The sequence below is a fragment of the Cygnus olor genome, chromosome 3 (assembly GCF_009769625.2).
Source record: "Cygnus olor isolate bCygOlo1 chromosome 3, bCygOlo1.pri.v2, whole genome shotgun sequence".
Classification (NCBI taxonomy): domain Eukaryota; kingdom Metazoa; phylum Chordata; class Aves; order Anseriformes; family Anatidae; genus Cygnus; species Cygnus olor.
In genome coordinates this window covers 54,701,176-54,719,170 of record NC_049171.1, presented here as the reverse complement: position 1 = coordinate 54,719,170, position 17,995 = coordinate 54,701,176, and the positions used below count along the sequence as shown (strand labels likewise).

The window sequence follows — 17,995 nt, the reverse complement described above, 5'->3', positions numbered from 1 at the left end:
ATTTGTATTGATGCAGTAAAATACATAGGAACACGTCATGGTTGAGAGCACATTTTGAGTCTCAAAAACAAAACAGAAAAATAGCTTATGACCTAAGGAGCTCACAATCTGAATGGAAAATCAGAGACCATACAGATAAAAACAGATAGAGCAGAACATCAGGAAGCTAGTTATCATGCTTTTTTTTTTTTTTTTTTTTCAATATCAAAAGAGAAATAGGAGAACCTGTCTTGTGAAAAAAGGTCCAAAGGAACCAGGCTTGATTTGCATAGCAAAGTCAAACGAGAGTGTACTATTCACAGATACATTCTGGAGACGGGTAAATAGCCGAGAAAGAGAATAGCTGTCGAAATATAATGATAGTTAAAAGCAAAATGCACACAATTTCACTCTAAATCAAGTTAGCTAGAAGAACATTTGTATCCGTTGGAAGCACAAAAATGGCCTTCCAAAATGGGGAGTAAGAAGAAAGAAACTAAATCACTTCAGGATGGAGAATGAAGCTCCAGAAGAGGTTTTCAGAAGAGGTTTCTTCTTTTCAGAAGAGGTTTTATGGCAGGATAGAGGGGGTCCTGGCATCAGGATCTGTAGGTTGACATATGAGACTCAGACTGTTCAACATGCTGATATCTGCAAAAGAGGCTGAAAGAAAACTTGGTTGTTGTTTGTTGACCCTGCCTGTTTACACTGTATCATATTGTACTTAATTAACTCTTTGCTTCAGGGCATCTGCCAGGTAAGTGCAAGAAAAAGAAAGAATGCCTTTTTCCCCTTTCAATGTAAAACATGTTTTCTGGGACAGATAGAGTTTCACTTTCTTCTCATATGCCAGTGATCAGTGCGAAGTCCTTGAGCTAGTTAGATGGTTTTGGCTCATGTGCCTTAATCATGCCCTCAAAGCTAAAAACAGTTATCATATTTCAGGATTTGTACTGTATTTTCTATTAAGCCACTAATAGACCACTAATGGCAAGGACCATTGAGCTCTGGATTTTGATGTGGAAATTGCCTTCCTCTGTTTTCTAACCCTCTGTCTATGGCAGGGACCTCAGATACTGCCTTTCCCCTGCTCTTGCCTGATCCCTTCCTTTGTGATAACTTAGTTTTGGTGGTCTTTCTTGTGTAGACACTTTTAATAATGTTCCAAAGATGTCAGGGTGTTTTGTGGTTTCTGGCATATGGGATCACATAGTCCAGACCTCACTGGACTCAGAGCTGAATGTGGAATATTTGGCTGCCTACAATTGCAGAGTATTTATGTTTTTAAGATCTGAAAAAAAGACAATGAGGTAAATCTGTGGACACTTCATGTTAGCATGGGAGAAGGGAGCACGAAGGGCATGAAAATGCATGTCTAAAAAGCTGTAAATGAATGCTGTGGGCTGACTTCCCAGGGGCAATGTTTCAGTAATTAGAAAGCCTGCACCCTTGGCTTTCCAGGGCATTACCTTCAGTCATCAGCAAGTACAAGGGAAACAGTAATTGGTCCAGGCTTTTGTGTGGTGGAGGTCTCTGTCCAAGAAGAGAGAATGATTGAGGAAAAGGGCGTGGAGCACTACATCTTCAAAGAGCGTGCCGTGGGGCAGGGTGTGAAACCATCCTTGGCAAGATTTGCTGTGAGTGAGAATAAAATATCCAGGCATGGGGAACATCCGGGTTCTGACCCAGAGCTCAGAATGCTGGAGGCACCTGTGGCTGATCATAAAGGGAGTTCAGACCAGCAACTGCTGCTGGCACTGGCAACAGAAAAGGATGATTTTTTATCCATATATGGAAGTTGCATGAAGGTTCCTTGAAATTATCTTACTGTCTTTGCAAAGTGAGAAATGGATTTAATAATCACAGAAAGGATCGTTAAGTGCTTTTGCAGCAAAATCTACATGACACTTCCAGTGACTCCATATAGGATGAGAGATTTATCTGATGGACAGATGAAATCAGAAAGGGACTCAGAAATTCATGGGGCTAGTAAGCTGAGGGCAGATGGAATGCCAGCTAATGGCATAAAGTCTCTTGTGCTCCTGGTACTTTCTTAATCTACCTTTCAGTCAAAAGTTTTACCACTGTACTAATAAAACTTCTCACCGAAAATAAATAAATATATAAATAGAATTGAAAATATATAATTCCACGAAGACTTTCAGTTTTGGCAAAGCAGTATTTTCAAGCTTCTTAATTTATTATTATGCTTTTCTTACTTGGCTAAGAAAATTTCTACTGCAGCTACTTGTGACATCTTTTGCTTGAGGCAGACAACTGCCTGGGCCCCAAGACAAGCATTGCTGGATTGCCATTGAACACAGAGAAGGCATTGCCATGCCCCAGCATCCAGGTAGGGTTCCCCTAGATCCACCACTGGGATTCAACAGCTTGTTTTCCAACACAAGCTCTTCTGAACAAAACAGTCTGGCTGAATACATCATCACTTTTGGACCATTATATTCCCATGTAGGTCTTATTCTAGTGCTGGATCAGAGGAGCAGCACAGTACCTGTGCATTTCATGCAGGCTTATCCTGATCTAATTCCTGATGAAATGCAAAAAACAGGAAATAATCTGCTGAAATTTCTTTGCAAGCAGGGAGTGAAATGTGGGTCTGTTTGTAGAAACACTTTTTTTTTTTTTTTTTCATTTAAATTACTGTAGTGCTATCTAACTGCAGTTCTCATTTTTCAAATGAAAGTCTCTCTCTTAAATTCTAAGATCTTTGCTTCAGATATACCTCATGATACCAAGAAAAAGAGATTAGCTGTGAGTAAAAGGGATTATCTATGAACTGAACATCCAAGTGTTGCCTTTTATCAGTTTTAAATCAGTGTCTTTTAATTTCCTTCCTCTTTTCTGGTAAGAGAAACGGAAACTGTGTTGACTTTGCCTTTGATATTCATTGTTTGATAGTAACCTCCCAGATTTCAAATAAAATAACTATTTAGATCCCGAAACTTGGATATTAATCCATTATTTGTGTGAGACAGAAGGTATTTATTTTTTGTATTTAAAAAATTGTAAAAAAAAAAAAAAAAAAAAAGGTCTTACAGAAAGTGAAAGGAAGATGCATAAAACGGGGGTACAATCATGGTACAAAACTGACCTGAAACAACACTTTTCTTCTAAGTTCTGGTGATGATACATACTGATATGTATGAAAAGCTTTCAGGACTGGAAACTGGAATTAAAAAAAAAAAAGCTTTCAGAACTGGAAAGTCCAACTTGCCAAATGAATAGCAGGTAATCATTGGAATCTCTACAACTATCTCTACAATTGTTAGAAATCACTGGTGCATGCTTGAAAAATGGCTGATTCCCTTACTGTACCTTAATAATTATTAAAAAGCATAAAATGTATGGATCTTGTTAATGTTGTTCCTTTCTGAAGGGCAAGATTAATCCTTTCTACTGGATGTAGAGATTCACTTTTGTTTTTCACAATTGCTGTGTGTGATCACCACTGCATAATAATATTGAAACATGTCATTACTAAACATTCCTCAATAGACACAGTTTACTCAAACTTTCATTCATTTTCATTGACAACTGAAATCTTTCCTTCTTTTCTTTTTTTTTATGTTGTTTGAAACAAGAAATTCCATCTCTCTTGAAAAGTTTTTCATGTGATTTTCATCAGAGAACAACAATTATTTTTTATGACCTTGGATTTTAACCGTAAATCCAAAAACATCATTTTGGAAACTATGAATTTGCAAATAAACCTTGTGTAAATTTTCCAGGCTTGGAATCTGAACACTTTTTTTTTTTTTTTTTTTTTTTTTTAGTAACAGCTGTTACTTGGTCCTACAGATGTATAACCTTAAGCCTCTAGGTTCATGCTGAGCATATTACTAAGCAACCTGCTAGCTTTCAAGTCATCATTATTATGGCCTTGATTGTCTTCACATCCTTTGACTGAGAAATGAAGTCTTTTGAAACTTCTTGAAAGTCACTCAAGGCATTTTTGCCATTCCCTTCTGGCCATAAGAGCTCAATATTGACTGGATGATATGATATGAGACTTTGCAGTTAAGCACTTCATTGTAAAACATTTCAGTTACAAGAAATTAAGCCAAATTACAGAAAGAGAAAATCAAACAGCATCTGTAAGTGCAGCCCTGGTAGAAAAGAGTCCCTGTTTCCCCAAATTAGCATTATTGCTGCATGCCAGCAGAAACATGTGGTTATAGACTGTGCTTTGGGAGAACTAAGGTCCCACCACAGACTTCCTATGTAATTTGGGAAAGTCACTTTTTAATCTCTCTGTGCCTCAATTCCCCATCTTTAAGGGATGGACCACAATACTTTGATTGTTTTGCCTGTGTAGCTTTTTGTGGTACAGACTGTCTCTAGCTGATAGCAATGCACTTAGTACAGCAGAGCTACGACCAAACTGGATTTCCCTAAGGATTTCTGCAATAAGTATGGCATGCACTTGTCCTTGTGATGGAGTACATGTTCCTTGCCAGATAGCAAGAGCTTTAAAGGTCCATTACAGTGCTCCATGTCAGTGATTATGAAGTTTTTTTTTAAAGAATACTTGCAAGGAAGCTTTAAGTGGGGATATAGAGGTGGGATTAGGAGAAATGTCTTTCTATACTAGTAGGGACAGAGATTTTCTGTCACCGTCTCTATACCAAGCAGAATGATTGCATTGAGCAAGTTTCCTTCACTTCTGGCTGTCCTTTTGCAGGAGCTAAAGGGTTCTCTCAGTCTGAAGGCTTGTTGTACAGGGAAAGGCTGGAGGCTAATAACAGTGTCTTGAGGTCCCTGCTGTGAGGGACCTCAAGAGAAAGGTCACTTCAGAGGGAATTGTTCTAATGAACTTCACGTGTTTGTAGTGTTGACATTTACTTGAGAGCTAGTTTCCTTGACTCCTTTTATAGTCACTGCAGACAAACAGACACTTCCAAGATGGGATTCATTTGCACTATTTTAGATTACTATTTTAGGGTGAGATAAATCATCCTCTAGAGTTTCCTATTTCTTTTCATTGACTATGAAGGGAGTCCAAATAATTACCTCATGTGTGGACTTCTACCCTGTAGACCTGGACTTAAACTCATGGTGCTCATACAGCATCTACAGACCCCACCATAATTTCCCAACAAAGTCAGTAACATTGTCTCCATTTTATTTTTTCTCAGCATGGAAACTGAGGAGCAATGATATGACCACAGTGTTTAAGGCCATGAAGCAGTCCTAAATTGACGCAGTGCCTGACATGCTGAGTAACAGTGCAAACCCAGAACTGTTGTTTTGAAAAGCTTGGCACCCATCATCAGTTGAGGCACTCCGTGTTTAAAACTACTGAATATTTGGGTCTAAAGATCCTGGGCAAAACTGCTCTAAACTAGAAACACAAGTTAACCCTCATAGTTGATGCTTATCATGAATACAATGAGTTTTAAATTTTAGGAAACACAAATCACCAAAGGCACCACAACAGAAGTTATGAGTGCCACCTGAACTGTGTGATTTCCTTACACACGTGGCAGCTGGTGTTGAGTGAGAACTCTTGTGAGTCATTTCTAAACCACATAAAAAACTGCTGTGTCTGCAGTACCTGGGTATCATAGTTCTTAAGATAGATAATTCTCATGGGTACAATTTATTTTCGACTGCCAAAGGATAAACAGAAGAATTAGTAAAGATGGTATAATGAGGCATGTGTAAAATATGAGTGAGATGATTAACTGAGTTTTGCATATCTGTTAATACATAATCAGCTAGTTTGTCAGCAGCATGCTACCTAGCTGCTGAATAATTATCTGCTTAAAGCACAGTGTCCATTGCTAGGGACAAGTCAGAGCAGAGCAACCTGCGGGAAAGGTACTTTCATGTGGTTTCTCTGAATTGCTTAAATGGATGTGACTAGTACTCAACATTTTATGGAATCTGGCTGAGGGTCAAGATAAAGCACACATAACCTTTTCCACCTATTATATGGTTTTATCACAGCATGTATCTAATCACTGGCAGGGTGTGTCCCTTTGTGGAGGCTGATAATGACAAGCAAAAATGACAGGCAAGGTTCTGGTGATGTAAAATCCAGAGCCTTTGCACTCTTGACAGGTTCCTGGGGGACCAATCCTGAGCACTGCTGTGGTGTCTGCAGGGCTTTCCTCCACCCCAAAGGCTGCTTACTGAGCTCCTGCAGCCCACAGCTGTGACAGTGCACAGCATCTTGCCCTCTTAGTTCAAGAGAAGCTTCTGGAAATGCAGAGGGGCCTGAAGGAAATGCCAATGTAAATAAGAAGGCTGCAACCTGTTTAGAGACACCTACCTCCTCCAAGATCCGTGGCTTGCTACTACTGTTTCACTTATTTCCACCATGCTTTTCTTTCTGGCACATCCTGGTTGCTCACTTTTCTCCTTCACCTTTGTCATCTTGTGTCTCTTCCAGCAACCTCTCCTGATTTTCTTTCAGCTCTCTGAGAGCGATTTTAAAGCGTTCCTGGACTGAGTCTAGTATGTATAGATAGCCCTCTGAGGATGGTATCACACATAAGCCTATGTAGGGCCTCGTTTAGAGGCATACTTCAATACTTCATTTTTTCACCTTGTTTTCATCTTTTCATGTTGTCTGAGCCTCTCTGTGCCAATACGTCTAATTGCCCAAGACAAATCCAAAACATGTCATCCAGCATCAATTAACTACACCAAAGTGGTAAATTTCTCAAAGTATTACAAGTTGTTTAAACATTCTGAAGGAAAAGCTACAATGTGATCTCAAATTGTCAGATAGAAGAGAAGACACAGGCTGTTTTATAACCCAATTAAAAACTGTTTCAAACTAGCAATCAAACATCAGACAAATCTGTAGGAAACTAGACATTGTTAGTATCATAGAACCACTTGTTTGCGTCTTTAGCAAGGGAAGAGATGAAGAAGTGAACAAGTTGTGAAATGATGCTGAGTAGTCTCAAAAGATATTCCGGATATATAAATCCTATTATGTAAATGAGCTTTACTTCTCATCCAACTCTGATGACAAAAGTATTACGTAAACCAAGGTAGAATATTGTTTTCCATGGCTGTTTAGAGGGATAATTTCTGTTCCTTTAAGAAGGATGTCCTCATCATACTTTGAATTGTATATATATATATATAAGAAAGATTAAACACGTTAAGATAGGGAAAAGGCAGGACATTAAGCTTCTCTACAGATTTTGTTTCTGATTCAACAACAGATCATACTAGTGTAATATTTTAAAACAGCCATTTGGATTCTGGTAACTGAGAATGGTAAGTAACTTTGCCTCACTGTAGAGACAGAAAAAGCTGATGGCCTGATGTTGATTTGGGATGTAATCACGCAACAAAGACAACTGAGTCTAAATTGAGACTTTATGAACTGTTCTACCATTTATTTTAGTAATTTATTTTAGCTCTTCTAAGCAACTTTTACATACATATGTACATATGCACACATTTCTTCAAGTAAACTCTCAAGTAATAATAAAAACAATACATTTTGCAAAGTTGAGTTTCTATGGTTTACTGGCAGAATTTCTGTGGCTTTAATCAAGTCCTTTGATTTGTGTGTTTGATGATGCTAATTTTTCAGTGTCGTTGCCCCATTCAATGTGTATACTTGCTTATTTATTCTGGCTACTCACACTTTTATTATATTCTAATTACTTAATGCGTTTTTTTTTCTTTTCAAATCTGTTTTACAGCACACTAATTGAATTTTCACGTGGATTCCTCTTTTGTGTTCACCATTATTTGACAATGTTCCCAGATTTCTAATACAATGTTAATCTTCTTCTGTCTTCTCCTGATGTCTTAGGTTTTTTTTTTTTTTTTTTTTTTTTTTTTTTTTTTTTTTTTTTTTTTTCCCTCTTCTACCATAGCTCTTGATGAAACTTTCAGTTAACTGGTTCCCACAACCCCATTCCTATCTTTGCCCTCCATATTATCTAGCCCTTGGTAATCCCACTGCCAATATATGTGTTAATTCTCATCTCCCTCATCTTCATTATGTCATTATGAGCAATCCTAATTCTTCAAATCTTTCTACTGGATTCAAGCTGGATGGCAGCAGAAAATCAGTGCAAGCTCAAGAGAGTCTGGTATCCTGTTCTCACCCTCCCTCAGGAGAGCTAACTACTTTCCCTGAACAACAGCATGCTCAGTTTTTATTTTTTTCTGAGCTACTACCTTTTTCTTCTTTTTTTTTCTTTTTCTTTTTTTTTTTTCTTCTTTTTTTCTTTTTCTTTTTCTTTTTCTTTTTCTTTTTCTTTTTCTTTTTCTTTTTCTTTTTCTTTTTCTTTTTCTTTTTCTTTTTCTTTTTCTTTTTCTTTTTCTTTTTCTTTTTTCTTTTTTTTTTCTTTTTCTTTTTCTTTACTTTTTCTTTTTCTTTCTTGTTTCTTTTTCTTTTTCTTTTTCTTTACTTTTTCTTTTTCTTTCTTGTTTCTTTTTCTTTTTCTTTTTCTTTTTCTTTTTCTTTTTCTTTTTTATTTTTTTATTTTTTATTTTTATTTTTTTTTTTTTTGGTAATATGAGGAGCCATGAGAGACTTGAACAAGTTTATGAAGATTTTTGCAAAGGCAGGAACTGTATCACCCCAGTCAGAGGGATCATGCCACCCACTAGTATTTTCAAGTCTTTGCTTTGAACCATTGATTTAGAGGGTTGCACAGTATAGACATCAAGGACTGGAACATACTATCTCTCTCCCAACAGTTTAGTTTTTGGAAATGGTTGCAGCGTTGTTGGCTTAAAAATAATAATAATAAAAATAGCGGCCTGATGCAAGCCCAGTGTTTACAATTTGTTCAGCAAGGAGTCTGGGATGGGATGCAAGAGGTGGATGGAGGGGGCAGAGGCAATGCTCCATATGAGAACTTGCAAAGAATCAGAAACAGAGTGCCTGGGGAATGCTGCCTGTGGGAAGAAGGGCTCAGAGTTTAGACGAAGAAATGCCTGATGTCTGACAAAACTGTGAGCACCACAGTTGATGGTTCCTCTCTGATATGTTTGTGTCAGGGGATTGATATAGGGGGTGGGGCAGCAAAGGTCCCAGGAGAGCACATGGCCTGCTGGGAATATCTTGGAAGGCACTATTTTGGACACGCATCCATATTGCCTGCTGGTGGCTGCTGTGTGAGCAAATTCTCCTACCACCTGCATCCTGCTGCTTCTGTGGAAGGAGCTGTGTATTCCTTTCCCACCAGAGGACCTCTAGCAAAAAGGGAACTGAACAAAACTGAGAATAGATATATCCTTTAGCAGGACAGAATTCTACCAACCCCAACCACTTCTACTGGATATATCATGTTATCTACTCAGACCCTGCTAAATACGATATATTTATATTATTTTTGATTATTGTATCAATTATTGTGGAGCTTTTAGTAAGCTTAGGGCTTCATTCATGTTTCACGTGGTGCAAGCAAATCACAGAAGCAGTATGCTTTTTGTCCCAACATCATATTCACCATGCTCCTGGGACTGCTTTTACATACAAGCATATAGTTGTATATAAATATATATATATATATTTGTTTGTTTGCTTGTTTGTTTTCAGTGAGGAGTCCAATGTTAATTGTGTATTTTCTTAAATCACTGTCCTTTGAACTTTAATTGTAGAATAACTGTCTCTTGGAGGTCTGTTCTACTAGATCCTACCCATTTTCTTATTGTCTAAAATCTGTTTATTTGAAAATCTTAATTTGTCTACAAATACAGTAGGTTTAAATTGGAAGCATATACTCAGGTAAACAGATACTATAATATAACAAAAAATACTACCACAGCAACAGGAATAAGAATAAGTATTAAGATTTGAAGATAAATCATACTACACCTATGTGACTGTGCTACCAGGTAAAGATTTAGTTAATGTTAAGGTTGTTACTGAAAAAATCCAAACTTTTCCAGAAATGGTAATTCAGAAATAGAATTACAAAGTACACTTAAATCTGTCCTGTGGAGACTCCATCTGATGACCATGGAATTCAGGTATTTTAGTGTAGGCAAGCTCAGATGAAATGAGAACAATTTCTGTAGGCACAATAGTTATGCAAGAAGAGCCAACAAACAGAACATATAGGGAAAAGTCAAGGCAAAATCTGGGCAGGAAGCCCTCTGGAGTTTCTCTTACTGGATGTGTGAATTTATCAGAGCCTCTGCAATGCGTGTTGCACAGCCATGAGAAAGACATGAGTCAAGCTCCAACAAGTCCAGGACATAAGCCTTTGCTCAGGCCAGCACCATGCACCAGCCACAGACACACTGGTCCTGCAGGAACAGCTGCATTTGGCTGGGCACTAGGGCTGCTTGGGGTCATGGTACTCCACTTTGAGCACCACTGGGGGCCCCAAGCAATCCTGTGCTCCCTAAAAAGGCATTTTCTGCATTTTCTGGCATATGGTTACGATAATACTCATGGCTCCTGAGCTCAGGGAATGACCTTTCTTCATCAGCCCCCCATCACCAGGTATGGGAAGCTGTGCTGCCTCGTAGTACCTGCCGTGAGCCCCATTGGGGAGCATCCGCATTGCTCCCTACATGCTGAGATGAAGTAATTTATCTCCATTGCTGCTTAGCTTTTCTCACTTTCAGCAAGAAGAACAGATGGGGCAGGCAGCAGCCACAGAAGAACATAATGCTAAGGGAGAGTAGGGGATGCGCCTGTTCTGAGAAGCTGAACAGATGTGCTAAAAATTAGCTTTATCCCCCAAAGGCCTTTTGTGTTGATTTGTTTACTTTTTGGACAATATCAGTCAGACTGAATTGAGCTATTTGGATTTTATGATCTTGAGAACCAGCTTCATTCACAGAGCTTATGCCAAAGAGTGAAAATCATCTAAAACTAAGGTGATTTCTAGTAATCACAAAGGACAAAAGATGTCCAAGGTCTGTCTTCTCTTCTGAGAGGAGGAAAATAGAGCTTTAGGCCTTGGAAAGAAAAAATATGGGTCCACTTCAGAACTCATTGGCAACCCATTAACTATTAGGACAAGTAAAAAAATGGAAAGACAGGCTTGCTGTTGTGATAACCTGGTACACAAGCCATGAGAAGCTCATTTTACAGACATCAGGAAAAAAAAACTCTTTAACCTGTGGGCTGATACTCTCAGAAATTAAAAGAAAAGTGTAGTCATCTGTTTGGCAGAAATAATGGGGAAAAGAACACCATCAATACTTAGCACTGCACATTTCTGGTGGAATTCACTCAGAAGGAAAGTGGCCAAAAGGCAAACTCTGAGCAACACTGGAGATATCTGAGCAAAAAAAAAGGGCTGCAAATCAAATCTATTACACACCATAATCTGTTTAACTGCAGCCTAAAAATGGGGTTGTGCTTATAAGGCCTACTTAGCTGTTTGTTTGCTTTCCCAGTCATCCAAGTCTCTGCTTATTTGAGTATTTTGATACTCTCATGGATAGCATTTTACTGTAGCTTGGTTAGGCTTCAGAAAATAGATATATTTTAATAGTATGAAAACAGCAATTTGATTTTTTTTTTTTTTCATAAATGCATCCAAGACAGCTTTTTATATACCATAAGCCAGAAGAATTTGCCAAAGTAATGGGTTTGGATGGAAATATATTTGATGAATTCCGTCTGTGAAGTAAACTGAAAGACTTCTGCTTGGTACTGCATGACATAAACTAGAAAACATTAGGTGTTAATAATTGACACAGCTGCTGTCAGTTTTAGAAGACTGAAAACCTTGGATATGGAATATTACCTACTCTTTCAGGACTAGAAGAACCACTTTCTCTTGTAGAATTAAACCCATGAACAGGACTCTGTTAGGGAGACTTTCTGTGACTGCTATAGCCTATATTTTGAAACATTTGCAAGCAAACCCCTTCAGATAAAGCAGTACTTGCCATTCAAATGGGATTTCCCTCTCTTATGTACTGTCCAGAGTTACCTTGTTCTCTGAGGTTAGTAGGATGGCATAGGTGGAATTTAGGTTTGACTTGCCCATCACATTCATCCACCATCTCTACATTTATATATATTATGAAACCAGTTCACTTCTTTTACCCTACTTTTGCTCCAGTGTAAATCTATTTGACTGTTCTCAAAAATGTACAAATTACAAGCATTACAAGCAAAAGTTACAAGTATAACAAATACACGCAACAGCATATGAACATGGGAAAGTAAATAATAGAACCAGAGTAACCTGACTGTTTTGAATAGATGTCAAATATGCAAATGGAAGAAAAGGAATGGGGCAGAATTTTGCAACTTTTCTGAATTTTCCAGTTACTTCTTCTATAAACACTGTTTCAGACCAAAGCACTGGATCAGAGAACACTTGAAGAGTTTCAGAATCCAAGTCTCCAATAAAAACCTGCTACAGAAACCTTTGTCATTTAATTTCTCTTACATTTGGCTCTCTAGCAATGAACACAGTTTCCTGAAAGCTGAAGTGACTAAATTTGATTGAAGTTTAATTTGTTACACATGTAAGTGTATTTTCCAAATCTCCCGATATGAACCAATAAATGGTTATCAGACATTTTGATTCAACAAAATACTCTAAGAGTAAACTTTCCCTTCCCAGTGCTTCCAGTATAACTCCTAGTGATGTGGCAGTTCATTAGCTAGGAATACTCAATGCCCTCCCAGCATAATTGCTGTGGAGGCAAGTTGCTCTACACATTGGAGTGTGATTTCCATTCATTCACCCATCTATAAGAAGGGTTGTAAGGAGGACCCGGGGAACTACAGGCCTATCAGCCTGACCTCAGTGCCAGGAAAGGTGATGGAACAGGTCATCTTGAATGCAATCACACAGCATGTTTGGAACAACCTGGGGATCAGGCCCAGTCAGCATGGGTTCATGAAGCACAAGTCCTGTCTGACCAACCTCAGCTCTTTCTATGACCAGGTGACCTGGCACGTGGATGAGGGAAAGGCTGTTGATGTGGTCTACCTAGACTTCAGCAAAGCCTTTGACATGGTCTCCCATAGTATTCTCCTGGAGAAGCCAGAAGCACATGGCTTGGACAGGTACACTCTTTGCTGGGTTCAAAACTGGCTGGATGGCTGGGCCCAGGGAGTTGTGGTGTGAAATCCAGCTGGTGACCAGTCACTAGTGCTGTTCCCCAGGGGTCAGTGTTGCGGCTCATCCTCTTTAATATTTGTATTGATGATTTGGGTGAGGGAACTGAGTGCATCCACAGTAAGTTTGCGGACGACACCAAGTTGGGGGAAAGTGTCGATCTGCTGGAGGGAAGGGAAGCCCTGCAGAGGGACCTGGACAGGTTGGATCGATGAGCAGAGGCCAACGGGATGAGGTTCAACATGGCTAAGTGGCAGGTCCTGCACTTTGGTCACAACAACCCCATGCAACACTACAGGCTTGTGGCAGTGTCTGGAAAGCTGTGCAGAGGAAAAGGATCTGGGGGTGTTAATTGATGCTCGCCTGAACATGTGCCAGCAGTGTGCCCAGGTGGCCAAGAAGGCCAAAGGCATCCAGGATTGTATCAGGATTAGTGTAACCAGCAGGACCAGGGAAGTGATTGCCCCTCTGTACTCAGCTCTGGTGAGGTCTCACCTCGAGTACTGTAATCAGTTTTTGGCCCCTCAGTACAAGAAGGACATTGAGGCCCTGGAACTTATCCAGAGAAGGGCTATGAAGCTGGTGAAGGGTCTGGAACACAAGTCCTATGAGTAGTGGCTGAGGGAAATGGGGTTGTTTAGTCTGGAGAAGAGGAAGCTCAGGGGAAACCTTATTGCTCTCTACAACTACTTGAAACGAAGTGGTAGGGAAATGGGGGTTGGCTTCTTCTCACAGGTAACTAGTGATAGGACTAGAAGGAATGGCCTCAAGTTGCACCAGGGGAGACTTAGGTTGGAAATTAGGAGACATTTCTTCTCAGAAAGAGTAGTCAGGCATTGGAATGGGTTGCCCAGGGAGGTGATGGAGTCACTGTCCCTGGGGTTGTTTAAGGAGAGGTTGGACATGGTGCACAGAGACATGGTTTAGTGTGTGACATTGATGGTAGAGGGGTGGTTGGACCACATGATCTTGGAGGTCTTTTCCAACCTTAATGATTCTATGATTCTAAGGCTGTTGAAAAGCATCAGAATATTTCGGTACCAGTTAGCTGATTTTTGTATGCCATTTTTGGAGTTTTGCAGTTTGAGATACTTGAAAGAAGTCTACATTAATGGGGAAGGTTGTTCAGCATGATTTGAGCAATAAGTTTCTTTTAAGGTGTCTCCAGAAAAGATGTACTAAAATTTGAAATTCTTACTGGATTGCTTTAAGGAAGCTTTACACTCACCAAAAGGAACGGAAAAATAAGGAAATCCTTCCCAGGACTTTCCATCTTTTGTTCAAGATGAATAAAGAAGTCCTGTTCCGAATTCTTCAAAATCTCTCTGTATTAATTGTGATGTAAATGAGATTTAAACAAGATTTTCTGTCTATAATAGTAATGCAGATCTTCCTATAAGAAAACATAAAGAATTCAGTTATCTGAAAGAAACTTGAGAAATTCCAAAATCCTTATAGTATGTTCTGGCAAAGCTGAAAAAATATCTTAATGCCTAGAGAATCTACCATCAAAGGGACAGTCTCTTTCAGAAACATTTATCAAGGATGTTACTGGGCCTCATTCTCATCTGACTTGAATGACCTTCTTGGAAAAACAAAACAAAACAAAACAAAACAAAACAAAACATGCAAATAGGAAAGCATTTGTAGAGAATCAAGCTGTAGTTCAGGATTAACTCTGTACACTGAAGTCACAAGTTTTAGAGCAATGAAGATCAGTTAAGCACATGTGCCATGTTGCCCCTGCTGACAGCTTTCGAAGAGCTTAGCATGCTTTCTGAACGCATTTAAAATGCCTTGTCACTTGCCAGATAAAAGGTTTGTTAAATAAACCGGAAAGTGGTGGGATGTTACTGCTAATCTAGCATCTCATGAGACCATTTCTTCTTACAGAGCATTGTAGAGTATGACTGCAATGTACTGAATGTCCTGTCAGCACATTCCAGTAATTTGGTGGCACAGCCAAAACCAGGAGAGAAAAGAAATTGCAGTTATTAAAACAGGCAATAATATGAATCTGTTAGCTTATGGCTCAAGATGTTTCTAGACAGGAATGCTGGCACTGACTCCCTAAAACCTAGTGCAGCTCTGCCAACACTGTGCAAGTGGTGCATGAAATTTTAGTGTGAGGACTGCTCAAAGTAAGCCTTTTGATTCAGGATTAGGAACAGTGAATGTTAAGCTGTAGGACACCCCTGCGGTGTGCTCTACTCCACACTCAGAAATATACTTCAGTTAAATAGAGGCCTGGGTCAAGAAAACATGGCCTACATGATGTCATCTCTTTCTGAGATGATCTTGAAATGACCTTGTTTCTTTCAGGCAAGGGTGAATATGTCTTTTCTCAATGACACAATATACCTATCTGTGTGTTCTTGTTGCCAAGATGGCTGGGCTGTGCCCAGTTTCCATGCGGACTGAAATCAACAACAGCAAGGAAAGTCTTACAGTTTCAAGGCACGTCTCCTCATGAAGCATCTTCCAGAAATAAAATGTCAGTCTGTTTAAAGGAAGGCCTTATAACAACTGTCTGATTCATTCCAACAAACTTCTTGTTGTGATTCAAAGTTCTCCCCTTGTGTTACATCCACTTGATCAGCAAAATTGTTTTAAGTAGGGTACAAAATGATTTTGGATGCTAGAAAAATATTGCCCTGGAGACCAAATCCAAGAATCCTTTTTTATAACCCAATTCAAAGTGCATCTCAAAGTTTTTCTGGCTCTTTCTATGAAGAAGCTTACCAGAGACTTTCTCTGCTAAGGCTGTTTTATTTTTACAGGCACAATAAAGATTTCTTTGCCTATGGGTGGAAAAAGGAGGCATTCCAAAATGTTTACCAAAGAATAGCTGTTTACAAAACTAGCATCTTAGGTTTTTTTGGGGGGTAACTTAGCATCCATAAATGGCAAGAAGATTGTTCTGGTACTTCAAGTCCCTCTGCATTATTCATTAGGGAAGCTCAAGCTGAATAACTTTCTCTGGAACAAAGCTGTTGCTAAGCTTAAAGTTTGGAAGATCTAGTAATGCAATTTTGCTTATCCTTCTCCCCAGGAAACTCTTCCACTCACACGATGTGAGGATACCGTGACTTGGCAAAATCACGCTTTGTGCTACTTCCTAGATACTGGACAACAGGACAACTATGTGAAATGAAAAGAAGATTTATTAACCCTGACAATTCAGCAATGAATCAAAATGAAATCAAGAGGAGGCAGAAAAAGGGAGAGAAAAGAGTTGATTCCTCCTGGCATCCTAAATATTGTATGACATGACTTTCCCAAAAATGAGCAAGAAGAAAAAAAACGTATGCATATGTACATTATTACAACATATACACCAGCTTAAATGACAAATGGAACTTCACTTCTGCTGAATAATCATCTATCTTTTGTCTTTTTTAGAGTAAGCCAGAATACTCAAGATACCCATTGCTTTTTTCATTCACTTATCTCAATGTGACCAAGTGCACTATTTTCTCTGATGCAATTTCACTTTAAGGGCATGGGGATTTCATTTTTGGATAGAAAAGGAAAACTTCTGTGTTCTGAAAGAGTGGAAGGGAGTGAGGTACAAAGCTGAACTACAGCTTTTACTGATGGTTAGCTTTTGCTCACAGTGCTAGATGTGATCTTGAGGGCACACTTTCTCAACATGGAGGCTTTGGCAAGGGATGAAGGGTGCACTCAGCTGGGGAGGCGTACAAGTAAGGTGAAAAGAAAAAAGAATTGTGAAAGCAAGCTGTAAGTGTGACGTGTTGCAGAAGCTTAAAGCATTCTTGCAAGATTATAAATAGTAGAACAAGACACCCTTTTTCTATGCATCATTGCTTCAAGAAATCCCTGGAGATGTATAAGAGTAGTAGAAGAAACAGTTTGAAATAAAGCACAATGCCACTGTATTGAAAGAAAGCACAATAAACAGCGAGTTAATCTGGCTGCAGTGATACAGAAAATTTGCCAAATGCACTCTGGTGCATTTTTCACAGCTCTGACTCTCAAAGGATGTTCTACCTTCCTTCTAACTTACACTGCAACTCTGAGAAATGACTTCTTGTTTCAAAAACTCCCTTCAAAGGTTAGAGGCTCTTGGAAATGCATTTATGATGGCATTCTCAGCAGAAAAATCATGGGCTGAGTGAGCACAAAGACTACCTGTTGATCCCTAGAGATGGTTCCTCTGTGGCTGTGTGGACATGGGCTGGCAGGCTGTTAGGAAGAAAGCAAGCACTACTTCCCTGAGTTAGTCTGCTTTTGCAGATAAAGATATCAGATATGTTTTCAGTGTTGTCTATCTCGGACTGGACTAGTCTGTGAGCAGTAGTTTTGGTGAAGAGGGGAAATAATGCTTATAATACTACTCAGATGTACTCTTAATGAGACTTACGTATGCTTTCACATTCTTTAAAAACAGCTATCTCAAAATCATTGTTTGCCTGATTTTCATAACATTGTGATGTTTATTGTTTTGTTTTGTTTTGTTCTGTTTTCCTCATCTCCTCACCCCCTTTCCCTCTCCCCCTTTAATTTTACCATGGAGATTGTGAGAAAGAACTTTTGAGATTCTGATGAGAGATGAAATTCATCTTTTTCACTCAGATATTTTTCAATATAAATACTATTTTTAATATAAACATTTTCATGCAGTTAACTCATATTTGCAGAATAGTACACATTTACATACACCACAAGGTCTTCATATTCATCTTTGGGGATAATAGCTTTCTACTTCAGTCCCAATTTTGGTCAGTTAAAACAATGCCCTTTTGTGCTGGAAGAATGATTTTACATTTAATTATTGATCTTACAGTGGGCATGTAATGATTAATTATTTTGGCTTTATTGAACACAGAAGATGTGTAAGGTTCTCTGTCAATAATTATACAATTAATATTACAGTTTGAATGAAAACAATGAGAAATTAACATAGTGAGAAATAAATAAAAAAAAACAAAGCTGAGCAGCAGGTAACT

The 17,995-nt window shown here is 38.8% G+C and overlaps 1 long non-coding RNA gene across 1 annotated transcript in view; it reads left to right on the top strand.

Annotated features, from left to right (window-relative positions):
- Positions 1 to 16,200, top strand: part of LOC121068015 — a 29,082-nt gene extending 12,882 nt beyond the window's left edge. The window contains exon 3 of the long non-coding RNA XR_005818561.1: positions 16,078 to 16,200. This is a non-coding gene — a long non-coding RNA (uncharacterized LOC121068015). The remainder of the gene's footprint in view (positions 1 to 16,077) is intronic.
- Positions 16,201 to 17,995: the final 1,795 nt, after the last annotated feature.